Consider the following 12,336-nt stretch of genomic DNA (forward strand, 5'->3'; position numbering starts at 1 on the left):
ATAGTAAATTGTAAAACCAATCAAGTTTGATTTGTTTCCACTCAGTGTTTAATAATTTATAAATACAAACGTACCTGAAAGCTCTTCTCTGAAACACATGGCTGCTGCAATTAAATATGCATGCACAGGACATTGAGGCAGCGGTAATCCTAAAGCCAACTTGGGCCTCTTCAATCCATTCACAGCCTGCCCCTGCCCCTTCAGTTCACTCTTGCTGCTTTCTCCCAATGTGGAGCTTTTCCGTCCTTCTCTTCCTTCGTCTTTCCCATATGTGCCTTTGCTCACAGTAAAGCCCTGATTCGGAAAACAAAGGCCCATTTTAATGAAAAGTTTGTGCCACATTTGCATCATTTTTTTATGCAAAAGCGCCGCAAACTGACACAAAATAATTATATTTAGTAAGATTGCGCCGCTTTTTAATAAAAAAATAATGCAAACGCAGCAAAAACTTTTCATAAATATGGGCCTAAGTGCTAGTCCTTGCTGGTGCCCCCCACTGGAAAGCCACTGCTTAATTTGTAAATAAAAAAGTGCTGGTACTCAAAGCTCTCTATTGAAACAAGCGGATGCTGCATTGAAACGTGCGAGCTTTCTCAGGTCACTTTAATTCATTTACAGCCTTCAGCTCACTCATGCAGCTTTCTATTTTCTCCCTTTGTAATGCTTTTTAGTTTTTCTCTTCCTCCACGTTTCCCATATGTATCTTTTGCTCTTACTAAATGTCTGATGCAGAAAACTGGAAACCACCTGCTCCAATTAAGCCCTGTGGAAAGCACTTGCTCAAATTAGGCACTGTTTGCACAGTGATTCTTTCTTTCTCTTTCATACTACCATACGGATCTATTCTAAAGATTTTATGTTTGGAACAGAGCCGTATGGCAGTATGAAAAAGAAAGAATCTTAGGGCAAAAATCAAACTTGTTAGGGTCTCGTAATGTGCATTTGAAGCCCTGAGAAACCGATGTGGGAATGCCATGTGGTGGGGGGGGTGTTATAGAAGCTACAGCTGGAATGGTTTGGACCAGCGTGTGACATCTTGCCTAATAAATAAAGAACGTGTCTGCTTAGGCAGGGTCAGGCACAATCCGGACAGTGATGGAGTGTTACTTCTGTCCGTGTTCTGCAGCTACTCGGGAAAAGAGGGTAATCATGAAAATAAAAAAATGTCAACATTTAAGAGGAAAGCAGGAGAAAAAAAAGAATCAGGAGAATGTATTTCTCCCCTTGAGGCCTGAATCAGGTCTATTGTCATATGTGGGACTTCCAAGTGTGGTGCTGCAGGATCTGAGATCGAAAATGCTAATGTGCTTTTTTTTTAAACTTGACAGGAACAAGGAGAAAGCACTATGGCAGGCAGAAAGAGCATGACAAAAATGTTGTGGACTGGCCTGCAGCACCAGATTACTAGGAGTGTGTACTCCAAGTCACTAAAGACAAGTTCCTATCACAGAAGCTCTTTATCAGCTTCATCCCAATAATTTTTTAGGGAGAAAAATGGAAGTGCTCCTGAGCCCTGACTTACATCCCCCCACCGGCCCAAAAAAGTGACATAACGTGGAGCCACGGCCAATGGCCAATAGGTCAAGTGAGCCACGGGTCGAAAAAGTTTGGGAACCACTGTGTATATACATATATATATATATATATATATATATATATATATATATATAAATATGTACATATATGTGTGTGTGTGTAGGTATGTATATATATATATATATATATATATATAAATATACATATATATTTATATACATATTGAGAGAGAGAGAGAGATAAATATATAGATATAGATATATATTATTGAAAATGTGTACTTTACTTGATTAAAATGTCCCTATTAATTTTTAAAGTGAGATACCCCTTCTGGTAATAAAGAGCTCCACAAACTAAAGGAAGGTTACCAATGGTAACTTTACAGTCGTAAATTCAACCATACAACTCTCTACCTAATAATCTGAAGAGGTGGAGACTCATAAGTCTAAATCTAGGTGGAGGTCTCCCATGGATGTATATATAGATATATATATATGTGTGCCTGTGTGTGTGTGTGTAGGTAGGTACATGTATATATATATATATATATATATATATATATACATACATATATAAATAAACTTGGGAACTACCCAGAGTTCTCTATTCTCTTTTTTTGCATAATTTATGCGGCACTCTAATCCTGAAAGGGATTTGTTTTGACTTATACTGGGTGCTCCCTTGTGTCTGGACAAAGCTAAACCTCTCTGATGAGCTCTAATGAGAGCGAAACACGTGTCAGGGGTTGCTTTTACTCATTCCAGGTTGGCTTGGATGGTATTTTACCAGTCCAAAGCTGTAATACTGTCCCTGGAGTGGTAATTGGCTTTTGTCATTTTACAGCTCGGCAAGGTTGACACTGTGTCAAACCTATGCTTAAAGACTTTGCTGTACAAATGGCAAAAGACTTTGTCACTATCTAGCTCGGCGTGGATAGCACTGTGCTGATCCAATGCTTAAAAACTTTGCTAGATAAACAGACATTTGAGGTGAGCAAATCTAGAGTGTCGCTGGTGTTGCAGGGTGCTGCTTACTAGAGCTGCCCTCCACCTAAACTTGGGAACTACCCAGAGTTCTCTATTCTCTTTTTTTTTGCATATTTATATATATATATATAGAGAGAGAGAGAGAGAGAGAGAGAGAGAGAGAGAGACAGATGTTGGTATAGATATAGATATAGGTATACAATATTGGAAATGTGTACTTTACTTGATTAAATGCCCCTACTAATGTTTAAAGTGAGATACCCCCTCTGGTGATAAAGAGCTCCACAAACTGCAGGAAAGTTACCAATGGTAACTTTACATTCATAAATTCAATCATACAACTCTCTACCTAATAATTTGAGGAGGTAGAGCCTCATAAGTCTAGATCTAGGTGGAGGCCTCCCCATGGGAATTCCATCCATGAGTATTCCCAGCCAAGACATAAATGGGAAGTTCTCATGGGTGTTTCATCCAACAATGCCTTGATTAAGGGTTAAGATGCACTTCCATGAAAGCGTACATATATATACACAGCGAAGAGGGTAAAGCAGTCAAAACAAAAGGCTGAAAACAAATTCAGTGATACAGTGGATATATAGTAAATGGTACTAGATTAACTTGGTATTATTTACTGTTTAACCATTGTAAGATGGATGATTTTTAACAATGTTCTAGCCATTCGGTTACGGGTTCAAACACTCTGTAGCTGATGATGAGTGATCTATCTATCTATCTATCTATCTATCTATCTATCTATCTATCTATCTATCTATCTATCTATCTATATGTTGGAAAATGGGTTACTGCTAAGGGCAGGTAAGTACCTACACTTAGCAAAAGGCCACTAACCTCCACTTAGGTCCAGTCAGGTCTCAGTAAGTTAAACCCAGCTCAACCATTGGTAGCTTGGCAACAAGCGGCAAGGCTTAACTTAGGAGACAAAACATAAAGCATTCAAATATCACAAAACAGTAATTAAATAAAACACAGGAAACAGCTTAAAAACCCCAAAGTCTATTTATAACAATAGGAAATATTTTTAGCTTTGAAATGACACCAAAACTACTAAAATCAGATAAGGGGAACCGAAGATATGAATTTTTAAAGAATTATTGCTTTCTAGCGCATAGAAACAAAAAGTGCCAATCTGGTCATCTGGTCGCACCTCGATCGGGGCAAAGTCAAAGTTTAAGGCCGACCGCGTACGATCCCCAGCTCGGCTACAGCCCGCAGGAGGCCTCGATCAAAAGTTTACCTTAGAACTTAGGGGCATATTTATACTCTGTTTGCGCCGGAATTGCGTCGTTTTTTTTGACGCAATTCCGATGCAAAACTAACTCCATATTTATACTTTGGCGTAAGACGCGTCTAGCGCCAAAGTCCATGGAGTTTGCGTCATTTTTTAGCGTGGACACCTACTTTGCGTTAATGATATGCAAGGTAGGCGTTCCCGTCTAAAAAAGTGACTCCGAGGCATGTGCGCCGTATTTACACTCCCGGGCAAAAATGACGCCCGGGAGTGGGCGGGTCCAAAAAACTGACGTCCAGCTGCTTTTGCGTTGTTTTTTAGCGCCTGGTCAGGGCAGGCGTTAAGGGACCTGTGGGCTCGGAAGGAGCCCAGAGGTGCCCTCCCATGCCCCCAGGGACCCCCCCTGTCACCCTTGCCCACCCCAGGAGGACGCCTAAGGATGGAGGGACCCATCCCAGGGAACATAAGGTAAGTTCAGGTAAGTATTATTATTATTTTTTTTTGTGGCATAGGGGGGCCTGATTTGTGCCCCCCTACATGCCACTATGCCCAATGACCATGCCCAGGGGACAGAAGTCCCCTGGGCATGGCAATTGGGCAAGGGGGCATGACTCCTGTCTTTGCTAAGACAGGAGTCATTTCAATGGGGGTTGGGAGTCGGAAAAAATGGCGCAAATTGGGTTGAGGCGATAATTTTGCCTCAGCCTGACTTGCCCCATTTTTTGGCGCCCAAGCTCCATATTCCCCTGCGCCAGCGCTGACTGGTGTACGTCATTTTTTTTTACGCACACCAGGCTGCGCCGCCGGCTAACGCTGGCGAACGTCATTAAATAAATACGGCGCCTGCATGGCGCTTCAGAATGGCGTTAGCCGGTGTTAGATTTTTTGACGCACAACTGCGTTGGCGCAGTTGTGCGTCGAAAAGTATAAATATGGCCCTTAGTCGTTTTACTGAAGATTTTCTTCAGCGGGACGAACCTGCCAGTCCAATCCGACCTCGAACTCTTCCTCGGATATGCGTCGTGGGAGCCCTCAGTGGAGATTTTTACCTTCGGACGTAGTCGTTTTTCCAAGTTGAAAATCCTTCAACCGGGCAAACCTGGATCTTGATCCGACGTCCTTGGAGCCCTCCTCGGATACGCTGGCTGGGAGGTCCCGGTCAACTTCCTACGTTCGGACTTAGGCCCTCATTACAACCCTGGCGGTAAATCCCTCTTACCGCTGTGCAGACACCCACAAAAGTCCGCCACACTAAAGGTCAGTGATAAACTGGCGATACCAAAACCGACACCATCACACCAACAAGAATACACCCACACTATCACGACCCACAAATCAATGCGGCGGTCTTTCAACCGTGGTAATCCATTGGCGGTGCACACCGCTGCGCTCAAAATACACAAACATATACAAAACACAACCACATTGGACAATTCAAAATACACACATCTGATAAACATACACACACCACACCCACAACACTATAAAACACACACCCACATTATCCACAAACCCTTACTACCAGAAATTTGAAAGCAGGCCTCAGAGAGTCACTACCTAAAACAACATCAGCATCCACAGACACACAACACCATCACGTACACAACATCCACGCAACTCAAACAACACACACCAACACACCCCCTCACATATCACAACAGACACCACCTCACACATCACCCACACCACATCATGGCACCTCAACGACACACCAGGTTTTCAGAGGAGGAGCTCAGGGTCATGGTGGAGGAAATCGTCCAGGTAGAGCCACAGCTATTCAGATCACAGGTGCGGCAGACGTTCATTGCAAGGAAGATGGAGCTATGGTGCAGAATTGTCCACAGGGTCAACGCAGTGGGACAGCATCCAAGAACACGGGATGACATCAGAAAGAGGTGGGACGACCTACGAGGGAAGGTGCGTTCCGTGGTCTCCAGAAACCAGATTGCTGTACAGAGGACTGGCGGTGGATCCCCACCTCCTTCCCCACAACTAACAACATGGGAGGAGCAGGTCTTGGCAATACTGCATCCTGAGGGCCTCGCAGGAGTAGCAGGAGGACTGGACTTTGGTAAGTCAAATCTTTACTTCTATATCCCCCCACCCTACCTGCATGCCATCACATACTCCCACCCTTACCCTCACACCCATCACCCCAACAACCCACAGATACCCCACCAACACAACCCACACATCCCAAAACCAAGCCCTGCATGTAACACCAATGCATGGACACCCATCACCCAAGCATGTCCAGTACAGAGACTCACTCATGCCCCAAAATCACCAGTCACACAAGGACAAAGCCATTAATGCAAGCACTGGAGTAGAGGGTCAACCACCCATTGCACACGATGGCACACACAAATACAATAATTATGCATTTACACCCCAACAGGACCCCTACCTAACGTCACCGGACAGGAGGTGCCAGACATATCCAGTCCCCCCACAGAAGAGGCCCACTGAGATGCCAGCAGCGCTGCACAACTGGATCAAGATGACCAGCCCGGCCCATCTGGGACCTCGGGACAGTCGGTTCCCCTGGCACTGTCACAAGCCACCACAGAGCCTCCCCCCTCAGGAAACACCAGCACAGCACCCGCCCAGCGGGCCCATCCCTCTGTCCCCAGGACACGTCAATCAGCAGTGTGTCCACCACTACAGGGAACCCAGGCAAACCCATTAACCCAAGAAAATCAGGGACCTGGGGGCAGTGGGCACACGGTTCAGGGGACAGAGGCACAGGAAAACAGGGACACTGGGAGGACTGCTGTGCGACAGGGGGAGGACAGGCCCAGGGAACCCACCCTCCATGAGGCACTCTCCAACATCATGGGAGCTTACCATCATTCCCAGGAGACGATGGCAACTGTACTGGCCAAGTTTCAGGAGACCCAGCGGCTGCAGGAGGAACACTACCTGGAGATCAGGGAGGACTTGAAGTCCATCAACACCACCCTGGTCACCATTGCAGGGGTGCTAGCAGACCTTGTCAACACCAGGAGGGACACAGTGGCACAACAAGTGGCCCCTGACACTAGCCTGGACGATGAACAGCCCTCCACCTCCGCTGGCGCTAGTAGACAGGAGGCACCGCCACAGGAACAACAGGACACCAGCACCCCACCCCCTGCAGATGGAGAAACACCTCGCAAACGGTCCATGAGATCCAGGAACAAGACAGAGAACATTGCCAAGACCCCCGCCAGGAAATGAGACCCCCCCCTGAATGTCACCCTTCTGTCCCACTGTTTCATCCTGTCCATCCTTAAACTGCCAATGTTCCGCTTCCTATGCCCCCTTGGACAATGCACCTGTGAATCAAATAGACTGGACTCTGCCATGGACATTCCTCCACCATCCCCCCAGCCCATTTCACAACCCCCTCCACTGATTAGCACAGGAATAAACACACTTTAATCACAAAACAATCTGGAGTCAGTCTGTGCTTTCACAAATGTGTAATTGCAATAACTATGGAACATAGCAATGTCAATTTACTTGTTCACATACCAATGTAACACAGCTGTAGGCCAGCAGTGAAACATGGCAGAGGGCACAAAGTGGGACCCAGATCTGTGAAATGGAAAGTCAAAGTGACAAGTCAGGGTCCATATACTAAATGAAAATGACAGACTTATCCTACCTCAAACAATAGTATGAGATATGGGAAGCACTGACATCTTACCTGTGTCTCACTGGAAGTATTGCATGATGATGTTGTTTCGGTTGTCGATAGCCTCTTCTTCTGCCTCCTCTTCTTCACTGTCCACAGGCCCCACAGCTGCCACAAGACCACCATCTGGCCCATCCTCCTGCAGAAAAGGCACCTGGCGTCACAAAGCCAGGTTGTGCAGCAAACAGCAGGCCACAATTATCTGGCACACTTTCTTCGGTGAGTAGTATACCGAGCCACCTGTCAGATGGAGGCACCGGAATCTGGCATTCAGGAGGGGGAAGGTGCGCTCGATCACCCTCATAGGTCACTCATGTGCCTCATTGTAGCGTTCCTCTGCCCTTGTCCTGGGATTCCTCACTGGGGTCAGTAGCCATGACAGGTTGGGGTAACCAGAGTCACCTGCAAATGTCGAGGGACAACTGTTAGACACACACTAATCCTGAGGGACAGCCCCATACCCAGACAGCAAATGAAACTGTGTGGGGACTTTAGGCTCACCTATTAGCCACACACAGTGCCTCTCGAGTTGCCCCATCACAAAAGGGATGCTGCTTTTCCTCAAAATGTAAGCGTCATGGACTGAGCCAGGATACTTGGCATTCACATGGGAGATGTACTGGTCTACCAAACACACCATCTGCACATTCATAGAATGGTAGCTCTTCCGGTTTCTGTACACCGGTTCATTCCTGCGGGGGGTACAAATGCCACATGTGTACCATCATTGGCACCAATGATGTTGGGGATATGTCCCAGGGCATAAAAGTCACCTTTCACTGTGAGCAAATCATCCACCTGAGGGAACACGATGTAGCTGCGCATGTGTTTCAGCAGGGCAGACAACACTCTGGACAACACGTTAGAGAACATTGGCTGGGACATCCCTGATGCCATGGCCACTGTTGTTTGAAAAGACTCACTGGCCAGGAAATGGAGTACAGACAGGACCTGCACTAGAGGGGGGATTCCTCTGGGATGGCGGATAGCTGACATCAGGTCCGGCTCCAACTGGGCACACAGCTCCTGGATTGTTGCACGATCAAGTCTGTATGTGACTAGGATGTGTCTCTCTCCCATTGTCGACAGGTCCACCAGGGGTCTGTACACTGGGGGATACCGCCATCTCATCACCTGCCCCAGCGGATGTGCCCTATGGAGGAGATCAGCGAGCAGAGAGTCTTCCAACACTGAGGTATCACAATGTGTTATTTGCTGAAACTTTATTAATCCACAATGTGCCGGTATCTGTCTATATTCTCAGCCTAGATAGGTGTGACGCAGTTAACATCTATCCCATGTGGCCTCCTGAAATGGTGGCTGCCTGACTAGTAAGGTGGGACAAGGGGATATGAGGTAACTGCAGGAGCCAATGACGATGTACGCTGGCAGTGACGGTACGCACCGCTGCGGACGTGACCGCCATTTTCTGTCTGTTCACTCACTTGATCCCTGACCTTCAACAGGAGAGGACCTACACTGCAAGTGCTGCTGTGACATGTGTCTGCAAGCAACAATGGCTACAGTGTCTGGGGAAAGGGTCCCTGCCTTCACTTCGGAGGAGTTGGAGAAACTAGTGGATGGGGTCCTTCCCCAGTACACGCAACTGTACGGTCCTCCAGACAAACAGGTGAGTACACTGTGAGCATGCTGCATGGGCAAAGCCTTTTTTGAGTGGTGTGGATGGAAGATACATGGGGGGGGCTGAGGCCTGCATGTGCAGATGGGGAGTATAAGTGCGTCAGGGCAAGGGTGGGAACTGGGGGCAATGAGTATAACGGTACGGACGGATAAGTAATTTCCATTCCCCCCTGTACCATTCCTCTAGGTCAGCGCCCACCAGAAGAAGGGTATTTGGTGTTCCATCGCCCTGGGGTCTACCACAGATGGAGCACCCCCTGCAGGAAATGATGGGAGGACCTGCGCCGCTGGAGCAAGAAGACAGTGGAGGCCCAGCTGGGGACGGCCTTCCAACGTGGGAGGGGTGCCCGTCGCACCATGACCCCACTGATGTTCCAGATCCTGGCGGTGGCCTATCCAGAGTTGGATGGGCGCTTGAGGGCATCACAGCAGCCACAAGGGGGTGAGTACACTCTCATTCAGCTGACTCTGCGCGCATTGCGAGGTGTCTGGGTGGGGGAGGTGGTCAGTGGGTTCCCTTAGGCCAGGGCGAACTTGGTAGGCAAGGTCCCTTGTGAGGCAGGCTATGTGGCACCCGAAACCCACCAGTGGTAAGAGCCTGTGACTTCCAGGTGTGCAGCAATTGGTCTTAGGCCTTGTACCCCATGGTCAGCTGAAATTTCTAGGAACTGTCAGTGCATGACGTAGTGCAGAGGGCTGCTCCCTGTGTGTTGTGTCCGCCAACGTAAGTGGTGTTGCATGCACTGAACATGTCTTTCTTCTGTCTTTACCCCCTTTTGTGGGCTTTGTCACAGCAGTGACAGTGACTCCTCCTCTGATGGGAGCTCCCTTGCAGTGGAGGGCACCTCTGTGCCCACCGCATCAACAGGTACAGACGCCACCCCACCTACCAGCACCGCCCTCCCAGCAGCCCTTCAGCATGTGTCCCGTGCCCGCTCACCCAGGAGGGTGGACATCTCCTTCACCCCAGGCACCTCAGGCCCTGCTCCAGTCAGCCCTGCTGCCCTCAGAGAGGAGGCTATTGACCTCCTAAGATCCCTCACTGTTGGACAATCTACCATTGTGAATGCCATCCAGGGTGAAGAGAGGCATTTGCAACAAACAAATGCATACCTGGAGGACATTCATTATGGGCAGGCAGCCCAACAGAGAGCATTTCAGGCTCTGGCCTCAGCACTGGTGGCAGCCATTGTCCCTGTGTCCAGCCTCCCCCCTCCAACTACCTCCATCCAGACCCAATCCCCTGTACCTCAGCCTATCCCAAACACACCATCAGACCAGCATGCACACTCACCAACACACAAGAGTGGCTCAGGCAAACATAAGCACCACACATCCCACAGGCACTCCCACAAGCACCATCCCAATGCAGACACAGCAACATCCACTTCCTCCACTGTGTCCCCCTCCTCAACGTCCTCTTCCTCCCTCCCTGTCTCATCTCCACTCACACCTGCATGCACTACATCCTCAGCCACTGCCTCCATCACCAGCACACCCATCACCACACACCGCTCAAGTGCTCTCACCACCCACACTACCATTCACACATCTCCAGTGTCCTCTCCCAGTGTGTTAGTGAGCCCTCCTCCCAAAGTACACAAACGCAGGCACACACCCACCTAACAGCCATCCACCTCACAACAGCCTCCGGCCCATGCACCTTCATCCAAGTTCAGAAGACGTACACCACCTAACACCACTACCTCTTCCTCCACTCCCAAACCCCCTCCATCTTCCCATCCCAGTGTGTCTAAAAAACTCTTCCTGGCTAACATTGTTCTCTTCCCTGCACCTACCCCCCAGCCCATCACCTCAGCCACCACATCCCCAGGCACACTGGTGGCAGCAACTGGGGGGACATGGAGTGCGGCAACCCATCAGGGCTGCCAGTGTGCCATATAGCGAGGGGAAGGACATTCCGCCACCTGCCAAGGTGAAAAAGGTGCCCACATCCCGGAGGGGGAAGCCGAAGGTACCAGCCACCAAAGGCTCAGCAAAAACCAAAGGGGATAGTGGCAAGACAACTGTGGCACCGTCAAAGCTGGGGAAGGGCAAAAACCTGAAGAGCAGGTCAGGAGAGGGCATAGTGGCACCGACTGAGGGACCAGGGTCACACTTTCTGTCCACAACCACGCCAACCTGTATGGCAGCGAACATGGCTAGCTGCCCCGCCACCACAACCGCCACCTACACCGCCCCGGCACGTCAACAGCCTCAACAACAGTCCCCAGCCTCTTCCCTAGTGGGCAGCCGTCCGAGGCTGCAGGAGACATCCTGCTGTGTCCCTCAGCAGGTGCTGACCCAAGCACCGCCGCAACAGACACCACCGCAAGCACCGCCACCTGCACCGCCCCTGGTATGTCGACAGCCTCAGCGACAGTCCCCAGCCTCTTCCCTAGTGGGCAGCCGTCCGAGGCTGCAGGAGATGTCCTGCTGTGTTCCTCAGCAGGTGCTGAGCCATGCACCGCCGCCAGCACCGCCGCAACAGACACTGCCGCAAGCACCGCCACCAGCCCCACGGCGTCCTCGGACCCAGGCACCACCGCTGACATGGCTACCGTCCCCAGTGGTCAGTCGTCTGAGGCTGGAGGAGAGTCCCTGGACCCTGGGCAGCTTCCATGAGGCATTTCTTCCATTACTGTTTTCACCTGCAGGTGGAAGGCGCAGCCGCAGCAGTGTGGGGTATGTTGCTGCCTCCATGGCGTATCATGCTACCTGAACCTTGCAAATCTCGTGGCACGCACACCCAGGTAGGGGAATTGTACCAGCCACACTGTAGGTGGAGCACTCTGGGCACCATGCCCTCTCCAGAACCAGTGGACTATCACATCCACTACCTCAGTCCTTGGCAGGATGAAGCACTCTGGGCACAAAGCCTCCTCCAGAACCAGTGGAGTACCACATCCACTACCTCAGTCCTTGGCAGGATGAAGCATTCTGGGCACAAAGCCCCCTCCGGAACCAGTGGAGTATTACATCCACTACCTCAGTCCTTGGCAGGATGAAGCACTCTGGGCACCATGCCCCCTCCAGAACCAGTGGAGACTGTTATCCACTTGAGAGACTGTGGCTTTGCACTCCCCAGGATAAAGCAGTGGTCAACCCACCCACTGGAGAGACTTGAGAGACTGTGGCTTTGCACTCCCAGGATAAATCAGTGGGCAAACCACCCAATGGAGAGACTTGAGGGACAGTGGCTTTGCAGACTTGAGAGACTGTGGCTTTGCACTCCCCAGAATAAA

This window comes from Pleurodeles waltl, chromosome 11, assembly GCF_031143425.1.
Source record: "Pleurodeles waltl isolate 20211129_DDA chromosome 11, aPleWal1.hap1.20221129, whole genome shotgun sequence".
Taxonomy (NCBI): Eukaryota; Metazoa; Chordata; class Amphibia; order Caudata; family Salamandridae; genus Pleurodeles; species Pleurodeles waltl.